The sequence below is a fragment of the Sebastes fasciatus genome, chromosome 15 (assembly GCF_043250625.1).
Source record: "Sebastes fasciatus isolate fSebFas1 chromosome 15, fSebFas1.pri, whole genome shotgun sequence".
Taxonomy (NCBI): domain Eukaryota; kingdom Metazoa; phylum Chordata; class Actinopteri; order Perciformes; family Sebastidae; genus Sebastes; species Sebastes fasciatus.
This window is the reverse complement of record NC_133809.1, coordinates 1,985,263-2,006,566: the sequence shown is the minus strand read 5'-3', so window position 1 is coordinate 2,006,566 and position 21,304 is coordinate 1,985,263. Positions and strand designations below refer to the sequence as shown.

The 21,304-nt window shown below is 42.3% G+C and overlaps 2 protein-coding genes across 8 annotated transcripts in view; both read left to right on the top strand.

Annotated features, from left to right (window-relative positions):
- Positions 1 to 21,304, top strand: part of npas3 (neuronal PAS domain protein 3) — a 324,742-nt gene that overhangs the window by 52,331 nt on the left and 251,107 nt on the right. The window contains exon 1 of one of the 7 annotated variants that reach the window (XM_074661230.1): positions 11,639 to 12,567. The exons of 4 other annotated variants lie outside the window; for them this stretch is intronic. The gene's annotated coding sequence lies outside the window, so the exon portion shown is untranslated. 2 more of the 7 variants (XM_074661227.1, XM_074661229.1) reach the window with 2 other exon arrangements.
- The window catches only part of akap6 (A kinase (PRKA) anchor protein 6), a 420,277-nt gene that overhangs the window by 280,580 nt on the left and 118,393 nt on the right, over positions 1 to 21,304 (top strand). The gene's annotated exons all lie outside the window — the stretch shown is intronic.

The following is a 21,304-nucleotide window of genomic DNA, read 5'->3' as shown; positions in this document are numbered from 1 at the left end:
ACTGTTATGAAAGAAGTCACTGGACAGCTGACTGTTCTTTGTTACAGACAAGAAGCAGAGAAGGGAGGCATCTTGTGAAGAGTCTTAGACAAAAACTGCAAGAGATCAAGGCAGAAACATGGAGACAGACAACAATTAAGACACTATTCTGAACAGAGACACATGTAGGTGTCGTGTTCTTCCTTTATTGATAAAATATCCTGAACATAATCTCTACAAACTTCACTGCAACAAGTTTGTTTCCTGCATATTGTACGAGTGTTCCTCCTTGTTTCAGCGTGCTGTTGCTGTTGTGTGGTTGCGTGTATGTACACGTCTCCGTCTAAACATGCGTGTGTCAAAGTTCAGTTTGTTTCGCGGTGTCTTCGTGCCTCCACACACATCGTTCTTGTCATCTGTGTGATATTTTCCAGCCACTCTTCTGTCTCGCTGCCTGGGCCTCCACATTAGGCCAATTTAATTAGAAGCCTTTCAACAGAACTAATTAGCCAGCTACGCTAGCGCCGCTGAACGATGGGCAAGGGGAGGTGATTGAAGTTCTGCTACCCAAGGAGAGCATTGTTTAACGGTTTGATTCCCACTTTTCTTATTTTTTTTTTAATACAAAACAGTCTAATGGAATTTGAGGGAGCTGGTTTGCTTCAAAAGACTTTGGGTTTGGGCGGGAGGGCGGGAGGGAGGGAGGGAGCGATGGCGGCTGAAGAATCGGCTCCATTTGAATTCCTTCGTTTTTAATTAAGAAGCTCGGAGGCTACGACATGACTGATCATCCTCTGTGATAGTCGTATATGGAGAAGATATTTTGTTCACAACTCATCTGTTTAATTGGCTTCTACTCAGGAAAAGAAGTGTTGGGTGATGATGAGATGTGTGAGGGGACATTTACCAAAACACATGATCTGGTGTAACTACGTCCTTGTGCTGTTCTGGATGAGCGCCTAATAGGAAAGTTGGCTCGGATGGAAGTTGACAGCTGGGTGGTTCAGAGCAGGTGTGTCGCTGGAATGGTAAAACAGTTTTATTCTGTTTAGCTGCATTAGTGTGGCTCTGCAAAGAGAGAATATCAGTCTGTCTGACTCCAAAATATCCACATCTTTTAGTTGGATGAAGGCCTCCGAATGCTTTCAAGTTCAACTTTATTACATTCGTCATATACATACAGGTAGATAGATGCTTTTTGCTTGCACTTTGACATGCAGACAGTAGGAGCTGGGGATCGAGCCGCTAACCTTCTGGTTAAAGGATGACCCGCACGTGAGTCACATGACTCACAGGGCCGACGATATCGACGACTCACGTGACTCACGAGGCTGATGATACTAACGACTCACGTGACTAAAGACTCACAGGGCTGATGATACTAACGACTCACGTGACTCACGAGGCTGATGATACTAACGACTCACGTGACTAAAGACTCACAGGACTGATGATACTAACAACTCACGTGACTAAAGACACACATGACTCACGAGGCTGATGATACTAACGACTCATGTGACTAACGACTCACATGACTCACGTGACTCACGTGACTGATGTAACTGACGCGACTCGGGGCTGACGATACTAACAACTCACGGGACTCACGGAACTCATGGGACTCACAGGACTCACAGGGCTGAGGATACTAACGACTCACGTGACTCATGAGACTGACGGACTGACAATACTTACGACTCACGGCATGCTAAAGGGCGCTTCCGTGCGCTGACCAAACAGAGGTATTAGCGGAGTTAGGAGCGAGAACGTGTTGGATTTGCTGGCAACGTGTTGCCGTAGTTGTTCAGTCAACACACACAAACAAACAAACAAATGGTGAACTGACTCGTTTGTATTCCCCCAGCAGCTCCTCTCTCAGCTCCGTGTGAGACTTCAGAAACAGAAAACATAATATAACATAATCATTCGGTATGATACACGTAGACATGCACACGCTTCTAGCTCGCTGCTGCTAATTCTACTTGTGCCACCTCACCTCTTGGTGCAATAACACGTTAGTTTCTCCTCATACACACACACACATGCACACACGCACACACACACACACTCACACACACACACAAACATCCACACATCGCTGTGATTAGCTTTGGCAGCACAAGGCCATCCAGCGCTCTCAGATATAACTGCTTCTCTTTGATAAACATGAGAGCTCAGACACACCGCTGTCTACAGCTGCCATCTGACTGAGAATCACACACACACACACACACACACACACACACACACACACACACACACACACTCACACACACTCCGACTGAAGCTATGCACGCACACGCACACACACACACGCACACACACACACACACACACACACACACACACACACACACACACACACACACACACGCCCAAGCCTTTGGTCAGCGTACAATATCTCAGAGTTTGTGAAGCCTGGAGAATATTTGATATGTAGATAAGTCTTTAAAAAGGGTGAGATTTGCATATTGGGCTCCTGTTGCACACGGCTCACAGCCACATGTGGTAGGTACATTTTTAATCAGCGAGCGGAGAAGAAATTAATTTGTTTTTGGTTGGAGGAGGAGGAGGAGGAGGAGGAGGAGGAGAGATGCTCCTCTTCGTTCCATTAGCAGCATTTTGTCCAAACTGGATTCAGACAGGCTGTGAATGTGTGCGAGTCTTTTAAATATCTGTAAGTGAAGTGTGCATGTGTTGTGTGTTTAGGCATCATATTACTTTCCTGCAGCGAGTATTTATTAGATTAAACCTCTTCAATTAAATGTGTGTTTTGTCGCCTCATTAAAACGACACCTTGTTGTTTGGAGGGAAAAACAGAAAAACACTTTTTTTTAATTTAAGTAAATTGCTTTCATTTTTTATTTCATTCCTCTTCGTTTGTAATTCATGTCTGGTTCTTTGTGTTGTTTTATTGTATTGGCATTTGTATTACAGTTCTTTTTCCTGTCTGGGAGGCAGTTTTATAACTTTGAAAAGTGGTCTAGAAAATTGACTTTGTGATTGTCGATTGTCTCCGTCTGTCGAGCTGTGAGTCAACATTTCATAAAAACTTATTTCATCCTTATTTCTTGTTTTGTAAAGTTCTAGTTCTGTTGCAGAAGCTGCAGGGCCGTGAATACACCGAGTTTATTGTGACTGTTGTTTATAGAGGGAGCTGAACCCTCAACTCTGGAAGTGTTTTAAGATGTCAGGATGTCTGTCAATCCAAATAATAGAACACGTTCTCTGGAGCCAGAGGAAAACTCTCTCTCTGGGTTCCTCTGTTCAACGTTTGTGTCAGTATTTAGCCTAAAGATCATTTTATTGATTTAAAGATGTTTTAGTTCCAAACAGCTCTCCCAAAATCCCAAAATGTCTTCCTGAGCCTGGACCTTGGCCTTTATGTTGACCTTTGACCATAACTAAAGAATTCATATGCCAAATTTGACTGGCTAGCATAGAAGGCACACAACTGCAAGGCGGTAATTCTAGTTTTTACCAGACATAATCACAAGTTTATCTTATTTCTACGTGAATAGAATCAGTCATAAAAAAGTCATCTTTTAATTAATCTTGGCGAGTTTTTCTACTTTGTTAAGTTTAATTAAAAAGTGACTTTTCTGTCTGTTTTTTTTGTCCATTTCTTAAGACAACACATAAGAGGTATACTTGAGAATACTTCAGATATAATCATGGCAATAATAACCTTATATATTTATTGAAGCTACAGCTACATCATTGGCCATTTTTGGTTAAAAATTTCAATGCCTCTGCACCGCGTCGGACAGGACCTGACGCTCACCGTCTGAACATTTCATTCGACAAAGGCAACATTTGTACTTACAATCCGACGCAAAATAAGTGGCACTCAGCTGCGAAAGTTTATGGGCGTGTTTGCGCTGTAATATCTTTTGTGAATCGGACCTTGAGACGAGGCAGATAGCGGTTACAAGTGATGCACAATTCATGGCGCTATCAGTGGCTGCAATCCAGTCTTTGTAAATTCGCCCGTGAGTCTTTAGTGATGACTACATGCTGTTCTAGTGGAAATAAACACTCACGTGATCCATATAGTGTCACAGATTCCAGAAATCATAGTGAATGTGAATGATCTCTGACTGTTCCATCCTGATGTACGTCACATTGTCAGTAGGCGGTTTTATTTAATATCTAAAACCTTCAGTGAGATTTAAAGTCAAGGTGTTCATGCTCCTTAAATCAATGCTAACTTTCCTCCCAGAACAAACTGAATTGGAGGTGAATATCGTCAGTGAGATAAAACTGCTCGCTCTGCTTCCATCCGTCTGTCTCCGAGTAGCTGCAGCTTCAAGCAGCAGCGCCGCTCCTCTCTTTATTACAGCTGACAGTTTGTTTATGTCTGGTTTGAAGCGTTTATTTTTACAGCGTTTTACAGCTTCCCTCGGTCTCCTCGGCTCACTTCTCTGACCTCGAGCTGACTGCTGCTTGTTTAGACATTAAACAGATTCAGACCCTTGGTGCTGTTACAGCAGCGAGCAGCGGTAGCAGCAGCGAGGAGCAGCGAGCAGCGGGGCTGAGAATCATCTGGAAAATTACCATACAAGCCTTGATACCAGCACATTAAAGTGACACTGATACCACAGCAGAGCTGCATTTGAATATCAGTCATGTAACTGGAGTTACTTGATCAGAAGGTGCATCATACTGACCCACAATAATACCCACTACATCACTATTAACAGTACAATTATACAAATAAGAACATGTTTAAATTAATACAGTATGCTTTTTACATTTCTATGATGCTAAGAAATATTGCACAGAATAAAATGAGTGTAAGTGAAGTTAAAAATGAGTCAAGACTCTCGGCTGAATTGGGCTGAAAAGTGAACGTAATCGTTGTTTCAACAGCATTTATATTTCAGCAGCCTGTTCTCATTCCCAGGGCGTCAACTACCGACGCTTTGTCTCGGCCCTCGTCGTGTGATACCGACGCACAAGGTACCCTTGAGCATCTGTATGAGACACACCGGGCTTTCAACTGACTCCAACGTAAACCCCATTACAAAACCGGTAGAGCGTTTACAACATTTCACTTGAAAATCATAGTAATTTTAAGCCAAACCATGTTGTTCTTTCTTAAAACTAACAAAGTGGTTTTGTTGCCTAAACCTAAGCAAGTGTTTTTCTATGAATTCACAAAGTTAACCTCGTGTTTACTGCGACTGTAGTGGAGCGTCACACTTTAACGCACTGGGCTACCCAGTGTGTTAGAAAGGATTCGAACCCCGGGCCACTGCAGCAAGGACTCAGCCTTTGTACATTGGGCGCCTGCTCTACCAGGTGAGCTACCGGGGCGCCAGGGGGCTCATCCGGGATATGAACCCTTCTGGAGTTATTTTAACCCAAACCACAATCTTTTCCTAAACCTAACTAAGTGGTTTTATTTTGAAAAGACTGGAGAGGAAATTGACACATGCGTTACGTGTTCCTGCACATTCGTAGGAAAAAGCCTGAAAAATACGTTGTTGAAAGTCATGCTGAGCGTCACAAGAAAAAAAAAAAGGGAAATTTGTGTCTATGTACACGAACCAAGTGGTAAGATTCCCTGTTATTAGTTATATAAATATCTGTTGTTCCATTGATCCATTAGCAGAAAAGTATTTCCTCCAGTAGTTTGAACATTACTGGATTTCAGTCTGCAGTCACGCAGCTGAAGGACGTCCTCTCTGCTCTCTCAACACGCCACTCTCCTCCCTCTTAGTAACTTTCAGCTGAACAAAACCCAAAGTTCCTATTATCCTTCAATGAAGCGGGGATACTGTGGGGATTTGAACTCCCTCCTTCCCCCTTTTAAAGAGCGACAGATCGAGGCAGAAGATCTTAAAGGGACGCTGAGTGTTGGCTGCGTTCCCCACCGCTGTAAGGCAAACTCTCCACCTGGTGAGCCTGCAGCAGCTCAACCAGCGTGATACCAGTCTGTGTGTGTGTGTGTGTGTGCGTGTGTGTGTGTGTGTGTGTGTGTGTGTGTGTGTGTGTGTGTGTACTCAGCAGCATAGATTAATTGCACAAAAGCATTTGTGGACTGACGTCAACTTGTGTATTTGTGTCTGTGTGTTTTGAACAGACGTAGGGAGCTAACTGTCAGAGAGAGAATGAATGTGTGTGTGTGTGCAGCCGTTTGAAGCCTCTCTGGTGGCAGACGATGTCCTAGATTCAGGACGACGTCTCTCATCCCGACGTCGAACGTGCTCCCACCACTTTAGGAAAACATTTATACATCAACTGTTTTGACATTTTCTTAGTTGCACAGTTGAGTTTTAGTTTTGCTGAAAGTCACTCTGTGAATCAACGCAGTCTCTCCTCCGAGTCCTTCGACACATTTCTGTTGCATTTGAGCATATTTATGGAAATAATAGAGCTACAGAGACAGAGGTTCTCCTCGGGAGTTGGTGGAGATGAAACCAGACTTACATTCATCAGGTGGACACAAACACAACTCCAACGGGATGATGATGTTGCTCTGTAACTGCTGGATGTCTAAATAGATAGTTTGCTTCCATTAGCGAGAACAAATCAACATGCTTTTTCTTAAGAACTAGGCTTGAGACTTGTTTTCAAAAGTCGTGAGACTTGAATTGAGACTTGCGTTGACAAGACTGACTCGTTTTGACAAGACTATAGACTTGATCTGAGACCTGAGACTTTTCTCTGTTGGTCTGAGACTTGTTTTGCCCTTCAAAAACTTGGGGCTTGACTTCAGACTTGCTTTGATAAGACTTGAGACTTGATTTGGACTTTTCTTGATTGAACTGAGGGACTTTCTTTGACAAGACTGAAGACTTATCTCTGACTTTTTGACTTGATACTTGCTTTTGAAAACTTAGGAGACTTGCTTCACCAAGACTTGAGACTTGACTTGGTCCTTTCTTTGTTCTCTTAGGACTGGACTTTTCTTCAAGGACTAGAGTCTTCACTTGAGACTTGTTTTATTTCTTGATTGACTTAAGATTTGACTTGCCCTCAAACATAGAAGACTTGCTTTGGCATGACTTGAGACTTGTCTCTGACTTTTTGTGATTGACTTGATACTTGCTTTTGAGGAATTAAGAGACTTCCTTTGACAAGACTTGACTTCCCTTCAAGAACTTGAGACTCGACTCTAGACTTGATTTGACAAGACTTGAAACATTCACCTTAGACTTAACTTTTTTTCCCCAAGTACCAGATACTTGACTTAAGACTTGATTCAACAATAATTGAGATATTACTTGAGATCTGAATTGGACTTCTCTCGGTTGACTTTAGACTTGACTGGAGACCGTAACACGATTTGTGACTTGACTTCCCTACAAGAAGGTGATACTCAACTCCAGACTTGATTTGACTTGCTTTAAAAAAGACTCGGGACTTGACTTAAGACTTTGACAAGACTTAATGACTTATCTCTGACTTTTTGTGACTGACTTGATACTTGCTTTTAGGGACTTAAGATTTGACTTGAGACTTGCTTCAACAAGACTTGACTTGGATTTTTCTTGATTGACTTTAGACTTGACTTGCCCTCAAGAACTTGAGACTCGACTCCAGACTTGATTTGACAAGACTTGAGACGTGATTTGGACTTATCTTGATTCAACTGAGACTTGACTTGCTCTCAAGGACTTGGGTCTTGACTTGAGACTTATCTCTGACTGCTTGCTAGCTAAGACTTGAGACGTGATTAGAGACTTCCTTCAACAAGACTTGAGACGTGATTAGAGACTTCCTTCAACAAGATTTGAGACTTGACTTGTACTTTTCTTGGTTGACTTGAGACCTGACCAAACCTCAAGGACTTGAGACTTGATTTGAGAGTTGCTTTAACAGGACTTGACTTCTTTAGACTTCAGAATTGGTACTGTAGACTGTCATACAGATTTGACTTGCATATTATAGCTTCCATCACACCCATCTCACTGGAAATATTCCACCAACCACTACTGAAGAGGTCAAAGGTCAGAGCAGCCCGACAATAGAAGCACAGAAATCTTAATTCAAATGTTAATGAGCGTTGCAGCGGTCGAGATCTGGAGTGTCGGAACATCAGCTGAGATGAAGTGAGCATTAACTGGAGGCTCTGGAGTGTAAACGGACATTTGTTATGCAGTTTAATCTCTCGCCGGTCTCCATGACGCCGCTGAGTTTCCTCCAGCCGAGCCTGTCACTACGCTTCAGCCTGACAGCCCGACAGTCGGTTTGAGGGGAAAACACACACAATCACAATCCACATGACGACAGTTTTCACTGCGGGGGTCTGAGGAAATGTGTGCGTGTGTTTAACAGAGAGAGAGAGTGCGCATGGGGCGAACGAGAGTAAATGTGTGTGTGTCTGACAGCTCGCGGCATTGATCAGAAGATAAACCGGCAGCCTTTCTGCTCCATTGTGGCAAGTAATGGTTATGAGAGCATCAAAACACACACACACTGATATATCGGCGATGTTCGTGTGACTAAACTCAACAAAGGCGCTGGGGATAAAATCTTTATAACGCTGACAGTCTTTTTTTTTTTTTCCTGATCTGCATTTGGATCACTGAGTTTCTGTCAGTTTAAAAAAAAAAAAGTGTGACAGCTTTTTCTTTCAAAATGATTGATAGCAGCAAATCAAAACTAATATCGCTGCTTCTTCAAGGACGGGAGGGAACTTGAAGTCCTCCGTGGACACGATGATAATATTTCTACAGGCTGGATTCTGGTAATTTAGAGACACTGAATGATACATGTCAGACGAGGATTTTCTCTCCCAGATGGCTCCCTGGAGTTTTGAAATAATCTTCAGTTAAATATTTTTCCTCCTCGGGGTTTGCTGGAAGATTGAAGATCAAATACTGCAGCATGTTTTATCACGTAGAGCCGTGTCAAAAACAGTCCTGTGTGCCTGTCTGAGTTTGTACTTGCAAAGAAGTTCTGATTGGATGGTGGTCAGAAGCATTTTGGGCCTCTTACTGAGGCCTTAATGAGCTGCGTTATTTAGCTTTACTGTCACCTAATGAAAGAGACGGCATTACAAACATAAATACCTGACGTAGGTTTCTGCATGATGACGCTGCTACATGTACAGTATATATACATCCTTATAGTCAGTGTATTAATACAGTAACTTAGATGGCGGTCGGTGTGCTCCCAGTTTGGAGATGCAGACAGGAGTACCGGCAGGAAACTAAGCGATGTACTGCTGTCGATGCCACGTTAGTTCAGATCAGAAAGTCACACAATAACACAAACTAACTAACCGATGGATGCAGCGGTAGAGCGTTAGATGAGTGTGGTAAAGTAAAGTGGTGAAAATATTCAGAAAGGGCTGTCTGATGGCGAACTGAAGCCATTATCGCTCTCTTCAAAGCCACCAGACTCCATTCACAAAAACAATAATGCACCTCTCAGGACACGGGAGTTGCTGGTGAATCTGAACTAACCCTTTAAAACACCAAAGTCACACAATAACACAAACTAACTAACCGATCGATGCAGCGGTAGACCAGCAACTCCCCTGTTCTGAGAGGTTAAAATGACTGTTTTTGTGAATGGAGTCTGGTGGCTTTGAAGTTCCCCGTCAGAAAGGGCTGTCTGATGGCGATGTTAAGTGGTGAAAATATTCTAAATATAGCGTACACTTAAACTGATATTGATTTATTTAGGTACCTAAAATACCTTTTTCTGCTGCTCCCGTCCACAGCCGCTTCACCTCGAAGCCGTTCTTTAAAGCCACCAGACTCCATTCACAAAAACAGTGATTTTAACCTCACAGAATGCAGGAGTATACATACAACCCCACTTTAAAAAAATCCAAACTAACCCTTTCAGTTATTTCCAAACGCCGACTCAGCACGTCCTAACATTCACATTATTCATAACCTTATTGATCAGCTTTGATTAGCTCACTTTGGTAACCTACGTCACTGCTTTCGTGACGAGTGGACGTTTCCATTTGAAAAGAACGAAACAAAACGCAGATGGAGTCGACCTTTAAGCGAAAGCCTGGATGGTCTTGGATCCCCTTTAACACATGACTAGTTTCTACTAATCTATTAATAGTACTGTGTGATTGATTGATTGATTGATCTGTAGCTGACCTCTGACCACTCGGATTTCCCTTCAGTTTCACATGATGATACGTTAATGTCACACTGAATTATTTGGAATTTTTTGAATTAAATATTATGAATGTTAAGAGGTGGAAAGATGGTGAAGGAAAGCCAACAAGAAAAACAGGTGTGAAGCAGCTTACAGTGTGTGTGTGTGTGTGTGTGTGTGTGTGTGTGTGTGTGTGGCAGTTTCTTAATCTAATAGCATACAGAGGAAATAGAGCAGAGCTGGACATCCTTGACACACACTGACTCAATACCAGGACCTAACACTTTATCATCTGCAGTACCTGGACATGCTGTCTGTGACTGTGACTCCAGTGTTTGTGTGTGTGTGTGTGTGTGTGTGTGTGTGGCCCTGGGCGCTGTGAGGATGGGCAGTAGTTATTAACCTGCTGCCCAATTTCTGTCACGGCTGCTTTGTGGCTGCGAGCAGAGAAGTTGAGTGTGCGTGTGTGTGTGTGTGTGCGTGTGTGTGCGTGTGTGCGTGTGTGCGTGTGTGTGTGTGTGTGTGTGTGTGTGTGTGTGTGTGTGTGTGTGTGCGTGTGTGTGTGTGTGGAGGGACTCTTCCTCAGTGAAGTTATTACCAGAGCCCCACTCTCACAAATGACTGAATGAACACCACTAAAGGAAATGTGTGTGTGTATTTGTACAGAACATGTGGTGACATTGTGCTATTAAACTAGATTTATGTAAGTGATTATAAGAATGATATGAATGTAACAGAAGGCATAGTGTTCTATGTGTTTATAGATATACATTTAGGTTGTCAATCGATTAAAATATTTAATCGCGCTTTATCAAAAATGAATTCCACATTTTTTATCTGTTCTAAATGTACCTTAAACAGATATTTGTCAAGTATTTAATACTCTTATCAACATAGGAGTGGACAAATATGCTGCTTTAATGCAAATATGCTATATATTTATTATTGTAAATCAATTAACAACACAAAACAATGACAAATATTGTCCATAAACCCTCACAGGTCACTTTATTCTACTTGTCTCGTTAAAAATGTCACCAAAAGTAAACCGTCTGCTTCTTACGACGGAGTCTCAGGGCCACATTGAGGGAAAAAAAACCCGGAGATTTCGAGAATAAAGTCAAAACTTTACGAGAAAAAAAGTAATTTCCTCCTCCACAAAAGAGTCAGTTTCCCAATCAACCGTGTGGTTCTTTCTTCAGAATAAACACAGTTTCTTGCACAATCTTTTCAAGGTCTTGATACTTATGATAATGTGGAGCTGATTTGTCAAAAGATTAAGTATTATTTGTGGAACCTAAACTAAAGTATAACTTCACAAGATGCTCCACGTTCCTCATTTTCACACAGACTGCTCTATTTCCCCTCTAAAATAACACGTAAAATTACTACTTATAGTATTATGACTTTATTTCTACATTATTAAATATATTATTAAATATATATTATTTAATATTAAAATTTTTTTTTCAAAATAATAAAAATATCATGATTAGTTTTTTTTGTATTATTATATCAAAATTACAGTATACATAGTAACAGCAGAAACCATTAAAAACATTCACATACAGAAGAACACATAAACAAAGAGCTGTGCCAAACATAAAAGGACAACAGAAATGAAACAAAACCAACATAAAATAAAAAAAAACACAATAAAAATAAATAAATAATAAAAAAAGACCACACAAGAGTATGTTTTCATTGCTTTTTTGTTTTGTGAGGAAGAAATTGTTGACAGATATAAATCCATTTCTTTCATAAATACAAAGAAATTAGTCTTTTTTGGGGGTTAAATTTACACTTGTGAATGTGGAACTTCGCAAGAATTAAAATTAAATTAATAAGAAAAAATGCATTACTGTCTTTGTCACTGTAACCATAGCAACCAAATATAATATTTCTACAGTACAGTGCAAAATCTGAGAAAATGTTAACAAGTATTCAGGATGTGATTCACAGAAGGAACAATTTACATCTATATGTCACTGGTACAAATATCATGATCAGTTTGCTGTCTGTGTGTCCTGATGATGACGATGAGTCAGGTGACCTTGAGGATCCGGATCCATCCGGTCCTCAAGGTCACTGCGTCACTCGATGACGAGTATCTGACCGTTAGAGACGACTGAAGTTAAGCTAGCTAGCTGCTATGAACGTTATGGATGAAAACGGTGGAATAACAAAGAGAAAGATTAAACAAGAAGAGGATAACAGAGACAGGACACTAAGGGAATACATACCCACTATTTCTAGAATCTTTAAAGTCTGATTTTTAGCAACCAGCCGTCGACGACGATGCTAGCGAAGCTAACGATGCTAACGAAGCTAACGATGCTAACGAAGCTAACGAAGCTAACGATGCTAACGAAGCTAACGATGCTAACGATGCTAACGAAGCTAGCTAGCAGGAGGACAGTAGCCCAGCAGCTAGCTGTAGTTCAGATAAACCTGGATTAGAACCAGACTGAGCCGGTTTAAAGAGCAGAAAGAAGACCAGCTCAGAAGGTAGGTCTTCATCTAAACCAGGATGTGTGATGTACAGTAGTATTCAGATACTTTAATTCAGTAAAAAGTACATTATGAAAGTACTCCACTACAAGTAACGTTAACGTCAACGTTACAAGTGCTGCATTCAAAACCTGAAGTATGTAAGTACTGTCATCAAAATGTAGTTAAAGTACTTGAAGTAAAAGTGTTGAGTGTGCAGTAAAATGTAGTTAAAGTAACCTAAAGTATATGTATTATTATGCAGTAAGATGTAGTTAAAGTACTTAAAGTGAAAGTATTGTGTGCAGTTAAAAAGTACTTAAAGTATAGCAAAAGTATTCTTAATGCAGTAAAATTCAGTTAAAGCACTTAAAAGTAAAAGTATTGATTGTGTAGTAAAATGTAGTTAAAATATCGTAAAATGATTCTTTGTTATGTAAAATCTTGTTAAAATGCTTAAAGTAAAAGTATTGAGTGTGCAGTAAAATGTAGTCAAAGTTACTTAAAGTAAATGTATTATTATGTAGTAAAATGTAGTTAAAGTACTTAAAGTAAAAGTATTTATTGTGCAGTAAAATGTAGTTTAAGTAACTTAAAGTAGATGTATTGTTATGTAGTAAAATGTAGTTAAATCACTTAAAATAAAAATATTCAATGTGCAGTAAAATGTAGTTAAAGTACTTGAAGTCAAAGTATTTATTGTGCAGTAATATGTATTTAAAGTTCTTAAAGTAAAAGTATTCATTGTGCAGTAAAAAAGTTGTTTGCTTGTCGTCTTGCGAACAGACCTGACAAAGCATGAATTCAGACTTTTTACAGTTCTGCATTATTATGTAGTTATTTCGGCATCATTTTCTTCTGTTATTGCAATTAAATCACAGCACAATCTGTTTATTTTGGGTTCATACTGCAGTAATAACGTATGGCTTGCTAGATACAGGGTGATGTTATGAACCCAGACATGACGGCGTTTGGTTTGGTTTGGTTATGAGGCATTCCAGTCTTTTGGTTAAGACGGAAAATAGATCTTTGTTAAGTTGCAGCAAAAACAAAGTTACTGGCCTGCTGTATTTGTCTTTCAGTTTAAGGGTGAATTAATAAAGTGTGATCTAACTCTGGTAATGTGGATTTTAGGACTTTGGTAAAGTAGAATGAAGCTTTGTTTTTAAGGTGTGAAAACAGCCTGAAGACACTCAGCCACAGTTCAGTGAGAGGGAAGAGAAACTCCAGAGGAATTACATTCAGTTTGTGTCCACATTTTGTGAACCTGGAGGTTTTATTTGTCCTCGTCCATTGTGTGAAGGCATTTTGGAGACAGAGAGACAAATTGTAAATGTAGAGAGAGAAAAAGGAAGGAGGAGAGATGGATGGAGAGTCTGGGAGAGGGATGGAGAGAGGGGGAAGTAGTGTGTGTGGGCGATGCAAGGGGAAGATAAACGGCTCTTCTTTGATGGTGTGAGGCGTCGATTGAAACGGCGAATAAAGGCCGGCTTTCATCGGCCAATGGGCTGTTAGTGACACTGGGGGAGCGAGCCAAGCCGATTGGCCCGCAGCCTGAGAACACTTCCTGGGCCAGTAAACTGCACGCTCTGTCACCCCTCTATTCTTCCTCTTCATCCCTCGCTCCCATTCATTGTCTCTGTCCATTAATTACTCTTCCGCTCTCTCTCTCTTTTTCCCGAAAATGTTTGTCTCTACTTCTCTCTCTCTCTCTTTACTGTTGACTACCTCACTCTGTTGCTCCCTCTTTGCTCTCCTCGTTTTGCCTCCTCTTCCTCACCTTCTTGCTCCCTTCTAACCTCCTCTACCTACTCTCGCTTCATCCTCCTATTTCCTCTTCTCTCCTCCTCTGTCCTTCTCCCCTCCTCCCCTTTCTTCCTCCCGTCCTCTTTCCTTCTCTCCTCTGTCCTAAAATGTCATCTTGTCTCCTCTACTCTTTCCTTCTTTCCTTTTCTCTTCGCTCATCTGCTCTCATTTCCTTTCCTCTCTTCTGTCCTAAAATTCCACCTTGTCTCATTTACTCTTTTATTATCTCTCTCCTCCTCTGTCCTTCTCTCCTCCCTCCCTTTTCATCTCCTCTTCCCTCACCTTTCTTCCTCCTGTCCTCTTTCCTTCTTTCCTTTTCTTTCCCCTCCTCTGTCCTCCTCTCCTCCCATCCCCTTTCTCCCTCCTCCAACTTTCTTACCATATTTTGTTTGTTCTCTTGTTTTGCTTCTCATTCCTTCCTTGATTCCTTCCTCTCTTTCCTCCCCTTTTCTCATCCTCTTTTCTCTCCATCCATCTTCATCTTCACCTTCTTCCCTTTCCACTCTGTCTTCTGCTTTTCTTCTCTGGTTTAGCTCCTTCCTTTTCTTCCTCTCCTCTCTCCTCCTCTGTTTCATGTCTCCTTTTCTTCTATCCTTATTTCCTCTCTTCTTGATGACCTTTTGTCTTCTCTCTCATGCCCTTTCTTCCTCCAATCTGTCTCTCCTTCTCTTCCTCTCCCTCCTTCTTGTTCATCTAGTCTCCTTTTCTTCTCCCTTTGTTTCCTCTCGTCTTGTCTTCTATCCTTGTTTCCTCTCCTCTTGTTTTCTTCTCCTCTCGTCACTCATTTCCGTTTGTGTCTTCTCGTCTCTCACCTCCTTTCTTCCTCAAATCCGTCCTCTCTCCTTTTCTTCCTCTCCCTCCCTCTTTTTCATCTTGTTTCCTTCTCTCCTTGTTTCCTCTCGTCTTGTCTTCATTCCTCTCTCCCCTACTCCTTCCTTTCTTCCTCTCCTGCCCACTTTGTTCCCTTCTTGTCTCCCCTCCTCCACTCCTCCTCCTCCTCCTCCCTTTTCTTCCTCACTCCAGCAGAGAGTGAAAAGTGAAACGTCATCTTGTCGCGTATCAAGAAAACATTTTCCCCTGTAAATTGTTTAAGAAGAGTGCCCGATGGAAAGAGCTTGAGAACGAAGGGAAGAAATGGAGAGAGAGAGGGAGAGAGAGTTTGAGATGGAGGGGGAAGGAAGGAAGAAAGAGAGAAAATAATTTTGCTATGAAGTAGAAAGAGAGAGGGAGCGTCGCTCGGCTGCCTCAGAGATCGATTGCTTTGCGGAGCTCCTGACAGGTGTAATTGTAAGGGCGTCATCTGTTCTTGTTTGCACAAAATAAAAATTTTTCCCCTCTCTCTTTTCTTTTTTAGTTTTTTTTTTTCCTCCGAAGCCGCGACTGTAGAGACGTGGAGCGCGGCGTCGCCGTCACCGTCGCCTAATCTTCCCGCCATCATCCCATTCTTGCGCTTGCCACCGGACAAATCCCCTGTTATTTGAACAGATGGTCGGAAATCCATTCTGGTGATAAGTTGCCTCTAGTTAGCATTTAGATTACCTGCAAAAATGGAACAATTTACTACTCTGCCTCCCAGCATAACTTCCTCCCCTCCTCCTTTACCTCCCTCGTTTTCTTCACCGACAACCCCCCCCCACACCTGCCACCTTTGGGTGCCCCCCTCCCTTCAGCTCCCTGTCATCTTTTGTACTCGCTTTGACTCATTTTGTAACGAATTACAGAGAACTTTGACGAGTGTGTTAAAGAGGTAGACGAGGGAGGGAGGGAGACGACGGAGGTTCAGGAAGGAGAGGGGAGATGGAAAGAGGAAAGGAAAGGAGAAGAGTAAACGAGGAAACAAAGGGCGAGAAAGGAAAGAGAAAGATCAGGTAGGAGAGGAGGATGGAAAGGAAGAAGAAATGATAGAAAGACAGATGAAAAGAGGGCTTTAGGCAACAGGAAGAGAGGAGGGGATGGATGGAGGAATGAGAAAATAATACGCTTTCTCATGGCCGTCAGCGTTCGATATTGCCGCACATGGCGCCCTTCAGTAGCAGAATGAGACGCATCAGGCGTTCCATTAAGCACAATGTAAACCCGTCCACGGCATCAGTAAACGCTCAGAGAAAGTACTGTGGTGACGTAGTTTAATCAGCGAAAGAGAGACACCTGAGGCCTGTACTACGAAGCAGGATTCGGGGTTAGCGAGGTAACTTCAGGTTTAACTCTTTCAGGGGTTTTTCCGTCCTGCGACGGTGGTTCACTTCTTACCGGGGTAGATCGCCATGGTAACTGATGCTGAACACCTGACCAGCTCCGGAGCAGTATAATAGCACAGCCAAATCAACAATGGTGCGCAGATCGTATGATAATATTACACAAATATGAAGAAGTTACAGTCATAATCCAGACTAAAAACAACACAGTTTAAACTGATAAATGCAGGAAGGACAACTGGCAAATGAAAGTGAGCCTGCTCACCGCTTTGAATTATATTTTTATTTTTATTTTTTATTTGTGCCCAAGTCTTTCTCACACCGCCGGAGTCGGGGACGCAGCTGAAAGAAGGTTAAATTGTCTTACAAGCCACAATTGCCTCCCAGGGATTAATGAAGTAATTTATGTTCTTCTATTACTATGTTCTGAAAGCATTAGTCTTTATTAATTTACCGGAAAACACAAAGTACTTATAGTCAGATCTATCATGCTCTACATAGGGCAGTGATATTATAAATCTGTTAATTTACGCATTCACACAGTTGGCGATTTTTTTTCTTCTTTTGCCAGCTGTCCTTCCTGCATTTGGCAACTCCAACTGTGTTACTTTTATCCTGGATTATGTGTTAAACTTCGTTGTATTTGTCTAATATTATAGTTTGCTCTTGGCTCTGTTCGTGTCACATGCATTACGTTACAATCAGCTGTTCATTCGTGTCCCGTGTTCACAACGTCAAGTCACATTTTCACTGTCCAAATTTAGTCATTTTAAACCCAACATTGTTGGGCTTAGTGGTTTTGTTGCCTAAACCTAACCAAGTGTTTTTGCTTAATTCACTACATAAAGCACGTGTTTACTGCGACTGAAAAAGTGACGCCGAGGGGTCTGACAAAGCATCAGTATGTGACGAGTTGGGATGAGAACGTGTTGGCACAAAAGGAAAGATTTAGGAAAGGAGATCCGATACCCTGGATAGGCAAAGGTGAAGAGGGAGGCAAAAGAAATGGGAGAGATGGGGTCAAAGGAAAGGAGGAGAAAGGAAAAACAGGGTTTCATTAAGGAGAAGAGAGGATGGATAGAAAGAGGAAGTGAGAAGAGGGATTAATGCAAAGGAGATAATGAAAATAGGGGGATGACAAGACGGAGAGGAAAGGAAGAAGAATAAAGAGGCGAAGAGAAAAGACGGGAGGAGTTTAGGAAAAGAGAAAAGGGGAGCACAGAAGTAAAGACGTCACTCATCCTCTTTTCCTTTCCTCCTTCCTGCACTTTCCTTTTCCTCATCCCCTCTTCCTTTTTCCTCTACACCTTTTCCGCTTTCTTTGTCCACATTCCCTCTCTCTCTCTCTCTCTCTCTCTCTCTCTCTCTCTCTCTCTCTCTCTCTCTCTCTCTCTCTCTCTCTCTCTCTCTCTCTCTCTCTCTCCCATCAGGGATCATTTACAGGATGTGCTTTGTGTTGATATATTTGTCTGAAAGTGTGAGGGTTTGTTAACAGATCCAGGTGTGCGGCTGAATATGACAGATAGCTGTGTGTTCCTCTGTGTATCGCCATGTCTTTGCCTCTGCGTGTGTGTGTGTGTGTGTGTGAGCGCTCCTTCCCCCCCTTCCTCACTCGCTCCTCTTCTTCGCTGGTATAAATTATGTGTCACTCGTTTCCCAGAGCTGTGATGAGCGTCTGATTTGCATAATCCAGTTAGAGGAGTCAAATGGCGCTGTCTGCTAGCAGATTTGGCATGCTAGCCCCGACGCTAGCTTCATTAGCATGGACCATTACAGCCTGGATTTAGCCTGACAGACACACACATCTGGCTGTGTGTGTGTGTTTGCTTTGTGTGTGTTTTCAGGTACATTTATATTGTGTGTGTAATGGATTTTACATGCTGACACAACCACCTCCTGCATGGCTTACATCTGCCTCATCTGCATGGTCCTGGTGAGGTGTGTGTGTGTGTGTGTGTGTGTGTGTGTGTGTGTGTGTGTGTGTGTGTGTGTGTGTGTGTGTGTGTGTGTGTGTGTTGCTTCGGTCTTTCTTTACACTCAGATTTCTATATATTGATTGAAAAGAAATTGGCTAGACGTGTTTTTCGTGTACGTTTCTCTCAGCATGTCTCAGCATTTCTCTCATATATATATATATATATATATATATATACGTAAACACTTTACAGAAGCTCTTTAGCTAAACTGAAATCTCACTTCATGCCGTGTCTGTTTCTAGCTGGTGGCGAAGCCTCAGGATGATCGATCGGTCCAACACTTTAGTGCAGAGTGAGACATCTCAACACCTGCTGTCCACATTCAATTTACTGGTCACATTTCTTGGAGCACATTGTCAGCGTCACCTTCCCAGTCTGTGTATTCACTTGCTGGTAGTGTTGTTCACATTACTTGCAAATCAGAAATGCTCAAATCTCTTAATCCACCTACGACACTCTCCTCACGTTTTGGGAAATCAAATTGAGTTTTACAGTGAAAGTCACCTTTGCAGATGCCTCGATTCCAAGGTGGATCCTTGCTTACTTTTCTCTGTATTAGTTAGGGCTGCAACTAGCGATTATTTTCATTGTCGAAAAGTGACGGTACTCTGTTTCTACAGTACCGAAGGTACCGTACGAGGCCTGTAATGGTCATTTGTAGTGATGTGACAGTGAGGAAAATGTTCCCACCGATTACACCGGACATTTTACAAGAAAAGATGACGGTCAACATGTGCAGAGAGCTGACTCTGATCTTTACTGTCGGGTGGCGGTGTGTCTAGCCTCCGGTAGCGCTTTTGCTGCGGGGCTCCGCTGCGAGGGTCTATCTGGCGCCGCTGCTCCGTGCACACCGGATATGACGGCTCCATCCACCTCGCGGCGATTACCTCATTAACGTTATGGTTCCCTTGTAGCGTTAGGATTAAACGGGAAGTTTTGCCAAATAGGTGCGTTTGCTTTTCGCTTCAACAATAAATCCTCTGCTCCTGCTCCTGCTACTCTGAGCTGACGGACCAGATGCGTTCACGGTCAGTATGTAGCGTCCGTCGTCTGACTATCGATTGATAACATGCCACTGATACGCCAAAATGAACAAAATGGGTCAATTCTTTTATTTATTACTTAAAGGCTACATGCCTCTGTTTTTTGTAATGTTCGAATGTTTTTAATAAAAGAGTGCGTGTCGGTTCGTGTCTCCTTAATTGACATTTTGTAGGTGAAGGCCAGGGGGGGCCGTCCTGACACTTTGGGCCCCTGGTCCTGTGCCCGGTAGGCCCGTTCAGTAATCCATCCATGCTGACAATTGTACTGGCCATGGTACTAAAGGTTCAGCACATTAGTTGAGTTCATCGACTCCTGCTCGACTGTGTTTGTGTGTGTATCTGCAGTCTTTTGCATGTATTTGTGCAAATATATGTGTGTGTGTATGTATGAAATCCATGGCACCAACTCATTGCTGAGAGCTATAATCCAAAAATTAAAAAAAATGAATCCATAAAATAATTTTAAATTGAATGAGACCAAATATAATAATACAAAAATTCACCTTCTTGTATTCTCACCCACATCTGTCCAGCCTGTTGACCTGTGTTTGACTTTAAGAGCACAATGGTCCTCTGGAGGCGTTTAATGAAAATCTGTGAGGCTAAAAAAGGAGATTTTTCTCTATGAGGATCGATACAGTTTCACATTATTAATACATTAATCTGCGCTTTCAGAGATGCCTGATGATAATTCCCAGAACCACACTGCACCTACTAATAGTGCATAGCATGGTTGCCATGGTAACATGCAGTGGCGAGCAGTATGGAGACCCGGTTGTCCTGCACCATACGGCGTCGGGTCACAGATCCATCATGGCTGCACGCGTTTCTTATGAAGGTTTCTGACCTCTGATGTCACACGCGCACATAAACACACACTCACACACCCTCCACCTCCAAAAGGCGGCCACGTGGCGCGCTTTATCGTGTTTCCTGTTTCCCACCGCTGCCCCACAATCCTTCAGTCTTCCCACAACAGGAAATTAAAGGAGCGTGTCGCGGCGCCCCGAGCTGCCTCGGCTTTTTGATTTGTGCGAGCCGCTATCGCTAATGAAAATCAGCGCGGGCGCTCCGGACAACGGGGGCCGCTGATAGAGGAGCGACTTGTTCACCACACAACAGCCGGCGTCTCCCAACAAGTGAGCGCTGTAATCGCCCGGCGGGGGAGGAGGGGGGAGGTGGTGGAGAGGAGAGGAGGGGGGGGAGGTTAGAGACGATTCCCCTCTGATGGATGCAGGTTACACAAACCTTCAGGTGTAAAATACAAACTCAAAGATGCATCGACATGCTGCAGACTTAATATTAGACTCTATTGTCTTCTATTTTCTTGTTAGGCTACTAGTCCGTGACTTTCCCCCTGCTCTCCATTCATCTCCTCCTTTCTTTCATTTTAATTTCTACGTCTTTCTCGTCATTTCATCCCCACTTTTAGTTTCGCGGTGTCTCTCCATCCTTTTCTCCAGCCAGGTCTTGCACTCTTTCACGTTTTCCCTCTTCATCATTTCTTCCCTCTTGTCTACTTCTCCTCTTCTCTGCTCGTCTCATTTCTTGTGTCTTCTTCCTTCTTCCTTCCGTCTCATCATTTTCTGTCTCCACTTCTTTCTGCTATAAAAGTTGACTCCATCTTTTCCTCTCTGCTATCTCATTTCTGTTTGCTTCACCATCTAGTCTATATTTCCTAGAGGTGGGAAAAAAAATCATCTATGTTTTGCGATTTCTTTTTTTTTACGGTTTT